Genomic DNA, 12,734 nt, shown 5'->3' with positions numbered 1-12,734 from the left:
TGGAGCATGTACTTCCACATAATTACTCTTTCATCTAAATATATATTTGTGATTCTGAATAAACAAATGATATACAAATCGATACACATTTAATTTACGATACATGTGTAAACAATGGGTGATACAAGTCTGTTCGGGGGGGGGGGGGGGGGGGGGGTCTAGAAAATTTATTTATGAATTAATTTGTTTGAAAATATGTATCAACAAAATAAGAATTCTTTTTTTCATAAGTTTGAACAATTAGAAATGATAGAAAACACCAACTTTGAAATAAAGTCAAGATCTATGACATTTTTCACTTACTTATAGGCTTCCCAATATGGGTACAGTCCACTAATTGTTTTCCCATAGGCGACAATGTTAACGTTTCTTCTCATAGCGATGTCCCTAATTTTCGTTCAGCAGTGAGTGACCCCTCAAATCAAAGCACATCAACTTGTCTTTCCTTGGTCAAAATCTCGAGGTGGCATGTCAGATTCGTTTTCCGGCAAAATGCGTCTGTCTGCGGCAACCTCTAAAAATGAAAGTGAAAGTAGGGGAAACTCAGAGTTCTAACTGGCGTTATAATACACAAAATAATTCGGCTGATCTTCTTGATGAATTACATTTGCCAAACTTTTTTGGTAGGAAAGATACTCCTTATCAACAAGTGTGAGGCTCAGTTTAGTACATCTGCACAATTTTTTTTATGCAAGTCTGCAAGTTAAGGAACTTGTAATTTTTTCTGCACTACTTTCTTCTCCTACCGATTCTAAAAATAATTAGTGGGATGTACCCAATATGAAAAAGCATTTTTTAGATTTTACAATATTTCACACTGTTTGTCAATCTAGAGCATAAGTAGAGGTAACATGCCAAGTTTCATGAAAATTCAACCATTAATTAAGATTTTACAGCATATACAGTTCTATGTGTAATATCCTTAAAAAATGCTCCAATCTAGCCAAAACTGCACCCAAGTTTTAAGTCAAATGTTAGCCTATTAACACATTTACATCATTCTTACTCTCCTTCATAACTTTAAATACAATTAGTCAAATCATAATCAAGCACTTAAATGGGTCAATTTCTCTTATTTTAAAAAATTAATGTATTTCCGCACAAAATATGACCATTTCTCACCCTATAATTCATAGTTTCTCCAGAAATGACAAAAAAATTAAGTTAACAAATACCCCGAAAGTAGTAAAGCAAGAAAGTACTGATTATTTCCTGTCCATTGATGCATCATTCATGAAATTTGGTCTATGAATAAAAAATTTATAAGCCTTTATACTCCTATATACAATCATTTGCTTCAAAGCAATTTTTATGCCAATGCAAATTTACTCATCTATGACGTCATAATGACATCATAATAATGGATAGCTCAATACATGTGTATCATCACTTTTCCCGTACTTTTCATTTAAGACAAAATCAGTGCTAATCTAATCATTTTAACTATAAAAAATTAAAATATGTGGTTTACCTGATTAAATAAATAATCTTCTAAAGTTGTTTTGTTTCCATGGTAACCATTTTGTAATTTGTAGGAAAATGAGACAAAATTTTGAATTTCCTGACAAATCACATAATTTTGACAGTCAAATATTTAAGAAATTTCAATTCTTCTATTCGTGTAATCTAAATAATGCGTTATTTACAAAACAAAGATGTAGATCTAATTACTTTGAAATTCTTATACAAGAAAAAAAATCTATATGAGCTGCAAAATATATAGCAGTGCACGTACAAATTAGCTATACATGAATACTTTCACAATTTTATCACCTATTTAATATGTACCCCCCACCCCCCACACACACACACACTTTAATAATTTTTTTTTTTTTAAGAAAAGTTTAACTTACACATTTTGCCAACTGCCACTTTTTGCTGGTGACCGTGAAATTTCAAGATGTTTTCAAATGGGTGTGTGTTTGCTGGCCAATAGTTTTAAACACCACCTGCATGAACCTCATGGTTTTCCTGTACCAATGACCATGACCCTAAAAAGAAATCAATTCAATAAATGGCACAATAATTATCAGGCTCAAAAACACCTCAAACATTCACATTTAAAGACAGACAGACACACAGACATTCCACACATACAATTTTACCATATTCCTTTTATGCCCATAAGTTGTAATTAATTAAAAATTATAAATTTGCTCCCACTTGAAATCACCATGTTAACATTGGCAAGTTAATTCAGCAGAATAAGTAAAAAGCATGTTTAACTGACAATAATTGTACATTCAACAAATACTTGTAATGCAATTGCTAAAAATATGAGAAAAAAATCAGTTAACGAGCATATTCACACACATCGTTTAACTCCCAGACAACTGCACCCAGCTTGACCGAGCGACTGATTCGCAATGATGTATGTCGTGTATGTGACGTGTTGATCATCCTGTTCCAAAAACATTAAATTCTAATTTACAAATACTGTACTAAGGCATACCTCTTACCTTCTGTGTAAAATACAAATGCCTATCCTCTTTATACTGCTAGACACAGCACTGAACAGTTTTGATAACTTTCTGCTAAGTCTACTTTCACTTTGACCTTGACCCTGATTGAATACCGATTCCGACCTAAATTGTGAATTTTTGTGTAATGAAAATAAAAGACAGTGGAGCATGTACTTCCACATAATTACTCTTTCATCTAAATATATATTTGTGATTCTGAATAAACAAATGATATACAAATCGATACACATTTAATTTACGATACATGTGTAAACAATGGGTGATACAAGTCTGTTCGGGGGGGGGGGGGGGGGGTCTAGAAAATTTATTTATGAATTAATTTGTTTGAAAATATGTATCAACAAAATAAGAATTCTTTTTTTCATAAGTTTGAACAATTAGAAATGATAGAAAACACCAACTTTGAAATAAAGTCAAGATCTATGACATTTTTCACTTACTTATAGGCTTCCCAATATGGGTACAGTCCACTAATTGTTTTCCCATAGGCGACAATGTTAACGTTTCTTCTCATAGCGATGTCCCTAATTTTCGTTCAGCAGTGAGTGACCCCTCAAATCAAAGCACATCAACTTGTCTTTCCTTGGTCAAAATCTCGAGGTGGCATGTCAGATTCGTTTTCCGGCAAAATGCGTCTGTCTGCGGCAACCTCTAAAAATGAAAGTGAAAGTAGGGGAAACTCAGAGTTCTAACTGGCGTTATAATACACAAAATAATTCGGCTGATCTTCTTGATGAATTACATTTGCCAAACTTTTTTGGTAGGAAAGATACTCCTTATCAACAAGTGTGAGGCTCAGTTTAGTACATCTGCACAATTTTTTTTATGCAAGTCTGCAAGTTAAGGAACTTGTAATTTTTTCTGCACTACTTTCTTCTCCTACCGATTCTAAAAATAATTAGTGGGATGTACCCAATATGAAAAAGCATTTTTTAGATTTTACAATATTTCACACTGTTTGTCAATCTAGAGCATAAGTAGAGGTAACATGCCAAGTTTCATGAAAATTCAACCATTAATTAAGATTTTACAGCATATACAGTTCTATGTGTAATATCCTTAAAAAATGCTCCAATCTAGCCAAAACTGCACCCAAGTTTTAAGTCAAATGTTAGCCTATTAACACATTTACATCATTCTTACTCTCCTTCATAACTTTAAATACAATTAGTCAAATCATAATCAAGCACTTAAATGGGTCAATTTCTCTTATTTTAAAAAATTAATGTATTTCCGCACAAAATATGACCATTTCTCACCCTATAATTCATAGTTTCTCCAGAAATGACAAAAAAATTAAGTTAACAAATACCCCGAAAGTAGTAAAGCAAGAAAGTACTGATTATTTCCTGTCCATTGATGCATCATTCATGAAATTTGGTCTATGAATAAAAAATTTATAAGCCTTTATACTCCTATATACAATCATTTGCTTCAAAGCAATTTTTATGCCAATGCAAATTTACTCATCTATGACGTCATAATGACATCATAATAATGGATAGCTCAATACATGTGTATCATCACTTTTCCCGTACTTTTCATTTAAGACAAAATCAGTGCTAATCTAATCATTTTAACTATAAAAAATTAAAATATGTGGTTTACCTGATTAAATAAATAATCTTCTAAAGTTGTTTTGTTTCCATGGTAACCATTTTGTAATTTGTAGGAAAATGAGACAAAATTTTGAATTTCCTGACAAATCACATAATTTTGACAGTCAAATATTTAAGAAATTTCAATTCTTCTATTCGTGTAATCTAAATAATAATATTTACAAAACAAAGATGTAGATCTAATTACTTTGAAATTCTTATACAAGAAAAAAAATCTATATGAGCTGCAAAATATATAGCAGTGCACGTACAAATTAGCTATACATGAATACTTTCACAATTTTATCACCTATTTAATATGTACCCCCCACCCCCCACACACACACACACTTTAATAATTTTTTTTTTTTAAGAAAAGTTTAACTTACACATTTTGCCAACTGCCACTTTTTGCTGGTGACCGTGAAATTTCAAGATGTTTTCAAATGGGTGTGTGTTTGCTGGCCAATAGTTTTAAACACCACCTGCATGAACCTCATGGTTTTCCTGTACCAATGACCATGACCCTAAAAAGAAATCAATTCAATAAATGGCACAATAATTATCAGGCTCAAAAACACCTCAAACATTCACATTTAAAGACAGACAGACACACAGACATTCCACACATACAATTTTACCATATTCCTTTTATGCCCATAAGTTGTAATTAATTAAAAATTATAAATTTGCTCCCACTTGAAATCACCATGTTAACATTGGCAAGTTAATTCAGCAGAATAAGTAAAAAGCATGTTTAACTGACAATAATTGTACATTCAACAAATACTTGTAATGCAATTGCTAAAAATATGAGAAAAAAATCAGTTAACGAGCATATTCACACACATCGTTTAACTCCCAGACAACTGCACCCAGCTTGACCGAGCGACTGATTCGCAATGATGTATGTCGTGTATGTGACGTGTTGATCATCCTGTTCCAAAAACATTAAATTCTAATTTACAAATACTGTACTAAGGCATACCTCTTACCTTCTGTGTAAAATACAAATGCCTATCCTCTTTATACTGCTAGACACAGCACTGAACAGTTTTGATAACTTTCTGCTAAGTCTACTTTCACTTTGACCTTGACCCTGATTGAATACCGATTCCGACCTAAATTGTGAATTTTTGTGTAATGAAAATAAAAGACAGTGGAGCATGTACTTCCACATAATTACTCTTTCATCTAAATATATATTTGTGATTCTGAATAAACAAATGATATACAAATCGATACACATTTAATTTACGATACATGTGTAAACAATGGGTGATACAAGTCTGTTCGGGGGGGGGGGGGGGGGGGGGTCTAGAAAATTTATTTATGAATTAATTTGTTTGAAAATATGTATCAACAAAATAAGAATTCTTTTTTTCATAAGTTTGAACAATTAGAAATGATAGAAAACACCAACTTTGAAATAAAGTCAAGATCTATGACATTTTTCACTTACTTATAGGCTTCCCAATATGGGTACAGTCCACTAATTGTTTTCCCATAGGCGACAATGTTAACGTTTCTTCTCATAGCGATGTCCCTAATTTTCGTTCAGCAGTGAGTGACCCCTCAAATCAAAGCACATCAACTTGTCTTTCCTTGGTCAAAATCTCGAGGTGGCATGTCAGATTCGTTTTCCGGCAAAATGCGTCTGTCTGCGGCAACCTCTAAAAATGAAAGTGAAAGTAGGGGAAACTCAGAGTTCTAACTGGCGTTATAATACACAAAATAATTCGGCTGATCTTCTTGATGAATTACATTTGCCAAACTTTTTTGGTAGGAAAGATACTCCTTATCAACAAGTGTGAGGCTCAGTTTAGTACATCTGCACAATTTTTTTTATGCAAGTCTGCAAGTTAAGGAACTTGTAATTTTTTCTGCACTACTTTCTTCTCCTACCGATTCTAAAAATAATTAGTGGGATGTACCCAATATGAAAAAGCATTTTTTAGATTTTACAATATTTCACACTGTTTGTCAATCTAGAGCATAAGTAGAGGTAACATGCCAAGTTTCATGAAAATTCAACCATTAATTAAGATTTTACAGCATATACAGTTCTATGTGTAATATCCTTAAAAAATGCTCCAATCTAGCCAAAACTGCACCCAAGTTTTAAGTCAAATGTTAGCCTATTAACACATTTACATCATTCTTACTCTCCTTCATAACTTTAAATACAATTAGTCAAATCATAATCAAGCACTTAAATGGGTCAATTTCTCTTATTTTAAAAAATTAATGTATTTCCGCACAAAATATGACCATTTCTCACCCTATAATTCATAGTTTCTCCAGAAATGACAAAAAAATTAAGTTAACAAATACCCCGAAAGTAGTAAAGCAAGAAAGTACTGATTATTTCCTGTCCATTGATGCATCATTCATGAAATTTGGTCTATGAATAAAAAATTTATAAGCCTTTATACTCCTATATACAATCATTTGCTTCAAAGCAATTTTTATGCCAATGCAAATTTACTCATCTATGACGTCATAATGACATCATAATAATGGATAGCTCAATACATGTGTATCATCACTTTTCCCGTACTTTTCATTTAAGACAAAATCAGTGCTAATCTAATCATTTTAACTATAAAAAATTAAAATATGTGGTTTACCTGATTAAATAAATAATCTTCTAAAGTTGTTTTGTTTCCATGGTAACCATTTTGTAATTTGTAGGAAAATGAGACAAAATTTTGAATTTCCTGACAAATCACATAATTTTGACAGTCAAATATTTAAGAAATTTCAATTCTTCTATTCGTGTAATCTAAATAATGCGTTATTTACAAAACAAAGATGTAGATCTAATTACTTTGAAATTCTTATACAAGAAAAAAAATCTATATGAGCTGCAAAATATATAGCAGTGCACGTACAAATTAGCTATACATGAATACTTTCACAATTTTATCACCTATTTAATATGTACCCCCCACCCCCCACACACACACACACTTTAATAATTTTTTTTTTTTTAAGAAAAGTTTAACTTACACATTTTGCCAACTGCCACTTTTTGCTGGTGACCGTGAAATTTCAAGATGTTTTCAAATGGGTGTGTGTTTGCTGGCCAATAGTTTTAAACACCACCTGCATGAACCTCATGGTTTTCCTGTACCAATGACCATGACCCTAAAAAGAAATCAATTCAATAAATGGCACAATAATTATCAGGCTCAAAAACACCTCAAACATTCACATTTAAAGACAGACAGACACACAGACATTCCACACATACAATTTTACCATATTCCTTTTATGCCCATAAGTTGTAATTAATTAAAAATTATAAATTTGCTCCCACTTGAAATCACCATGTTAACATTGGCAAGTTAATTCAGCAGAATAAGTAAAAAGCATGTTTAACTGACAATAATTGTACATTCAACAAATACTTGTAATGCAATTGCTAAAAATATGAGAAAAAAATCAGTTAACGAGCATATTCACACACATCGTTTAACTCCCAGACAACTGCACCCAGCTTGACCGAGCGACTGATTCGCAATGATGTATGTCGTGTATGTGACGTGTTGATCATCCTGTTCCAAAAACATTAAATTCTAATTTACAAATACTGTACTAAGGCATACCTCTTACCTTCTGTGTAAAATACAAATGCCTATCCTCTTTATACTGCTAGACACAGCACTGAACAGTTTTGATAACTTTCTGCTAAGTCTACTTTCACTTTGACCTTGACCCTGATTGAATACCGATTCCGACCTAAATTGTGAATTTTTGTGTAATGAAAATAAAAGACAGTGGAGCATGTACTTCCACATAATTACTCTTTCATCTAAATATATATTTGTGATTCTGAATAAACAAATGATATACAAATCGATACACATTTAATTTACGATACATGTGTAAACAATGGGTGATACAAGTCTGTTCGGGGGGGGGGGGGAGGGGGGGTCTAGAAAATTTATTTATGAATTAATTTGTTTGAAAATATGTATCAACAAAATAAGAATTCTTTTTTTCATAAGTTTGAACAATTAGAAATGATAGAAAACACCAACTTTGAAATAAAGTCAAGATCTATGACATTTTTCACTTACTTATAGGCTTCCCAATATGGGTACAGTCCACTAATTGTTTTCCCATAGGCGACAATGTTAACGTTTCTTCTCATAGCGATGTCCCTAATTTTCGTTCAGCAGTGAGTGACCCCTCAAATCAAAGCACATCAACTTGTCTTTCCTTGGTCAAAATCTCGAGGTGGCATGTCAGATTCGTTTTCCGGCAAAATGCGTCTGTCTGCGGCAACCTCTAAAAATGAAAGTGAAAGTAGGGGAAACTCAGAGTTCTAACTGGCGTTATAATACACAAAATAATTCGGCTGATCTTCTTGATGAATTACATTTGCCAAACTTTTTTGGTAGGAAAGATACTCCTTATCAACAAGTGTGAGGCTCAGTTTAGTACATCTGCACAATTTTTTTTATGCAAGTCTGCAAGTTAAGGAACTTGTAATTTTTTCTGCACTACTTTCTTCTCCTACCGATTCTAAAAATAATTAGTGGGATGTACCCAATATGAAAAAGCATTTTTTAGATTTTACAATATTTCACACTGTTTGTCAATCTAGAGCATAAGTAGAGGTAACATGCCAAGTTTCATGAAAATTCAACCATTAATTAAGATTTTACAGCATATACAGTTCTATGTGTAATATCCTTAAAAAATGCTCCAATCTAGCCAAAACTGCACCCAAGTTTTAAGTCAAATGTTAGCCTATTAACACATTTACATCATTCTTACTCTCCTTCATAACTTTAAATACAATTAGTCAAATCATAATCAAGCACTTAAATGGGTCAATTTCTCTTATTTTAAAAAATTAATGTATTTCCGCACAAAATATGACCATTTCTCACCCTATAATTCATAGTTTCTCCAGAAATGACAAAAAAATTAAGTTAACAAATACCCCGAAAGTAGTAAAGCAAGAAAGTACTGATTATTTCCTGTCCATTGATGCATCATTCATGAAATTTGGTCTATGAATAAAAAATTTATAAGCCTTTATACTCCTATATACAATCATTTGCTTCAAAGCAATTTTTATGCCAATGCAAATTTACTCATCTATGACGTCATAATGACATCATAATAATGGATAGCTCAATACATGTGTATCATCACTTTTCCCGTACTTTTCATTTAAGACAAAATCAGTGCTAATCTAATCATTTTAACTATAAAAAATTAAAATATGTGGTTTACCTGATTAAATAAATAATCTTCTAAAGTTGTTTTGTTTCCATGGTAACCATTTTGTAATTTGTAGGAAAATGAGACAAAATTTTGAATTTCCTGACAAATCACATAATTTTGACAGTCAAATATTTAAGAAATTTCAATTCTTCTATTCGTGTAATCTAAATAATGCGTTATTTACAAAACAAAGATGTAGATCTAATTACTTTGAAATTCTTATACAAGAAAAAAAATCTATATGAGCTGCAAAATATATAGCAGTGCACGTACAAATTAGCTATACATGAATACTTTCACAATTTTATCACCTATTTAATATGTACCCCCCACCCCCCCACACACACACACACTTTAATAATTTTTTTTTTTTTAAGAAAAGTTTAACTTACACATTTTGCCAACTGCCACTTTTTGCTGGTGACCGTGAAATTTCAAGATGTTTTCAAATGGGTGTGTGTTTGCTGGCCAATAGTTTTAAACACCACCTGCATGAACCTCATGGTTTTCCTGTACCAATGACCATGACCCTAAAAAGAAATCAATTCAATAAATGGCACAATAATTATCAGGCTCAAAAACACCTCAAACATTCACATTTAAAGACAGACAGACACACAGACATTCCACACATACAATTTTACCATATTCCTTTTATGCCCATAAGTTGTAATTAATTAAAAATTATAAATTTGCTCCCACTTGAAATCACCATGTTAACATTGGCAAGTTAATTCAGCAGAATAAGTAAAAAGCATGTTTAACTGACAATAATTGTACATTCAACAAATACTTGTAATGCAATTGCTAAAAATATGAGAAAAAAATCAGTTAACGAGCATATTCACACACATCGTTTAACTCCCAGACAACTGCACCCAGCTTGACCGAGCGACTGATTCGCAATGATGTATGTCGTGTATGTGACGTGTTGATCATCCTGTTCCAAAAACATTAAATTCTAATTTACAAATACTGTACTAAGGCATACCTCTTACCTTCTGTGTAAAATACAAATGCCTATCCTCTTTATACTGCTAGACACAGCACTGAACAGTTTTGATAACTTTCTGCTAAGTCTACTTTCACTTTGACCTTGACCCTGATTGAATACCGATTCCGACCTAAATTGTGAATTTTTGTGTAATGAAAATAAAAGACAGTGGAGCATGTACTTCCACATAATTACTCTTTCATCTAAATATATATTTGTGATTCTGAATAAACAAATGATATACAAATCGATACACATTTAATTTACGATACATGTGTAAACAATGGGTGATACAAGTCTGTTCGGGGGGGGGGGGGGGGGGGGGGGGGGGGGGGGTCTAGAAAATTTATTTATGAATTAATTTGTTTGAAAATATGTATCAACAAAATAAGAATTCTTTTTTTCATAAGTTTGAACAATTAGAAATGATAGAAAACACCAACTTTGAAATAAAGTCAAGATCTATGACATTTTTCACTTACTTATAGGCTTCCCAATATGGGTACAGTCCACTAATTGTTTTCCCATAGGCGACAATGTTAACGTTTCTTCTCATAGCGATGTCCCTAATTTTCGTTCAGCAGTGAGTGACCCCTCAAATCAAAGCACATCAACTTGTCTTTCCTTGGTCAAAATCTCGAGGTGGCATGTCAGATTCGTTTTCCGGCAAAATGCGTCTGTCTGCGGCAACCTCTAAAAATGAAAGTGAAAGTAGGGGAAACTCAGAGTTCTAACTGGCGTTATAATACACAAAATAATTCGGCTGATCTTCTTGATGAATTACATTTGCCAAACTTTTTTGGTAGGAAAGATACTCCTTATCAACAAGTGTGAGGCTCAGTTTAGTACATCTGCACAATTTTTTTTATGCAAGTCTGCAAGTTAAGGAACTTGTAATTTTTTCTGCACTACTTTCTTCTCCTACCGATTCTAAAAATAATTAGTGGGATGTACCCAATATGAAAAAGCATTTTTTAGATTTTACAATATTTCACACTGTTTGTCAATCTAGAGCATAAGTAGAGGTAACATGCCAAGTTTCATGAAAATTCAACCATTAATTAAGATTTTACAGCATATACAGTTCTATGTGTAATATCCTTAAAAAATGCTCCAATCTAGCCAAAACTGCACCCAAGTTTTAAGTCAAATGTTAGCCTATTAACACATTTACATCATTCTTACTCTCCTTCATAACTTTAAATACAATTAGTCAAATCATAATCAAGCACTTAAATGGGTCAATTTCTCTTATTTTAAAAAATTAATGTATTTCCGCACAAAATATGACCATTTCTCACCCTATAATTCATAGTTTCTCCAGAAATGACAAAAAAAATTAAGTTAACAAATACCCCGAAAGTAGTAAAGCAAGAAAGTACTGATTATTTCCTGTCCATTGATGCATCATTCATGAAATTTGGTCTATGAATAAAAAATTTATAAGCCTTTATACTCCTATATACAATCATTTGCTTCAAAGCAATTTTTATGCCAATGCAAATTTACTCATCTATGACGTCATAATGACATCATAATAATGGATAGCTCAATACATGTGTATCATCACTTTTCCCGTACTTTTCATTTAAGACAAAATCAGTGCTAATCTAATCATTTTAACTATAAAAAATTAAAATATGTGGTTTACCTGATTAAATAAATAATCTTCTAAAGTTGTTTTGTTTCCATGGTAACCATTTTGTAATTTGTAGGAAAATGAGACAAAATTTTGAATTTCCTGACAAATCACATAATTTTGACAGTCAAATATTTAAGAAATTTCAATTCTTCTATTCGTGTAATCTAAATAATGCGTTATTTACAAAACAAAGATGTAGATCTAATTACTTTGAAATTCTTATACAAGAAAAAAAATCTATATGAGCTGCAAAATATATAGCAGTGCACGTACAAATTAGCTATACATGAATACTTTCACAATTTTATCACCTATTTAATATGTACCCCCCACCCCCCACACACACACACACTTTAATAATTTTTTTTTTTTTAAGAAAAGTTTAACTTACACATTTTGCCAACTGCCACTTTTTGCTGGTGACCGTGAAATTTCAAGATGTTTTCAAATGGGTGTGTGTTTGCTGGCCAATAGTTTTAAACACCACCTGCATGAACCTCATGGTTTTCCTGTACCAATGACCATGACCCTAAAAAGAAATCAATTCAATAAATGGCACAATAATTATCAGGCTCAAAAACACCTCAAACATTCACATTTAAAGACAGACAGACACACAGACATTCCACACATACAATTTTACCATATTCCTTTTATGCCCATAAGTTGTAATTAATTAAAAATTATAAATTTGCTCCCACTTGAAATCACCATGTTAACATTGGCAAGTTAATTCAGCAGAATAAGTAAAAAGCATGTTTAACTGACAATAA

The 12,734-nt window shown here is 32.1% G+C and overlaps 1 long non-coding RNA gene across 3 annotated transcripts in view; it reads right to left on the bottom strand.

Moving 5' to 3' along the window:
- Positions 1-303: 303 nt before the first annotated feature.
- Positions 304-12,734, bottom strand: part of LOC134233138 (uncharacterized) — a 29,344-nt gene continuing 16,913 nt past the window's right edge. For all 3 annotated transcript variants that reach the window (XR_009984921.1, XR_009984922.1, XR_009984923.1), the window contains 10 exons: positions 12,353-12,490; positions 10,802-11,012; positions 9,718-9,855; positions 8,167-8,377; positions 7,094-7,231; positions 5,544-5,754; positions 4,471-4,608; positions 2,924-3,134; positions 1,854-1,991; positions 304-514 (listed from right to left, as the gene is read on the bottom strand). This is a non-coding gene — a long non-coding RNA (uncharacterized LOC134233138). The remainder of the gene's footprint in view (positions 515-1,853; positions 1,992-2,923; positions 3,135-4,470; positions 4,609-5,543; positions 5,755-7,093; positions 7,232-8,166; positions 8,378-9,717; positions 9,856-10,801; positions 11,013-12,352; positions 12,491-12,734) is intronic.

The sequence above is a fragment of the Saccostrea cucullata genome, unplaced genomic scaffold, assembly GCF_032062105.1.
Source record: "Saccostrea cucullata isolate Sc308-1 unplaced genomic scaffold, CSIRO_AGI_Scuc_v1 ctg15760, whole genome shotgun sequence".
Taxonomy (NCBI): Eukaryota; Metazoa; Mollusca; class Bivalvia; order Ostreida; family Ostreidae; genus Saccostrea; species Saccostrea cuccullata.
The sequence above is the reverse complement of the archived record's forward strand: the minus strand, read 5'-3'. Positions and strand labels throughout refer to the sequence as shown.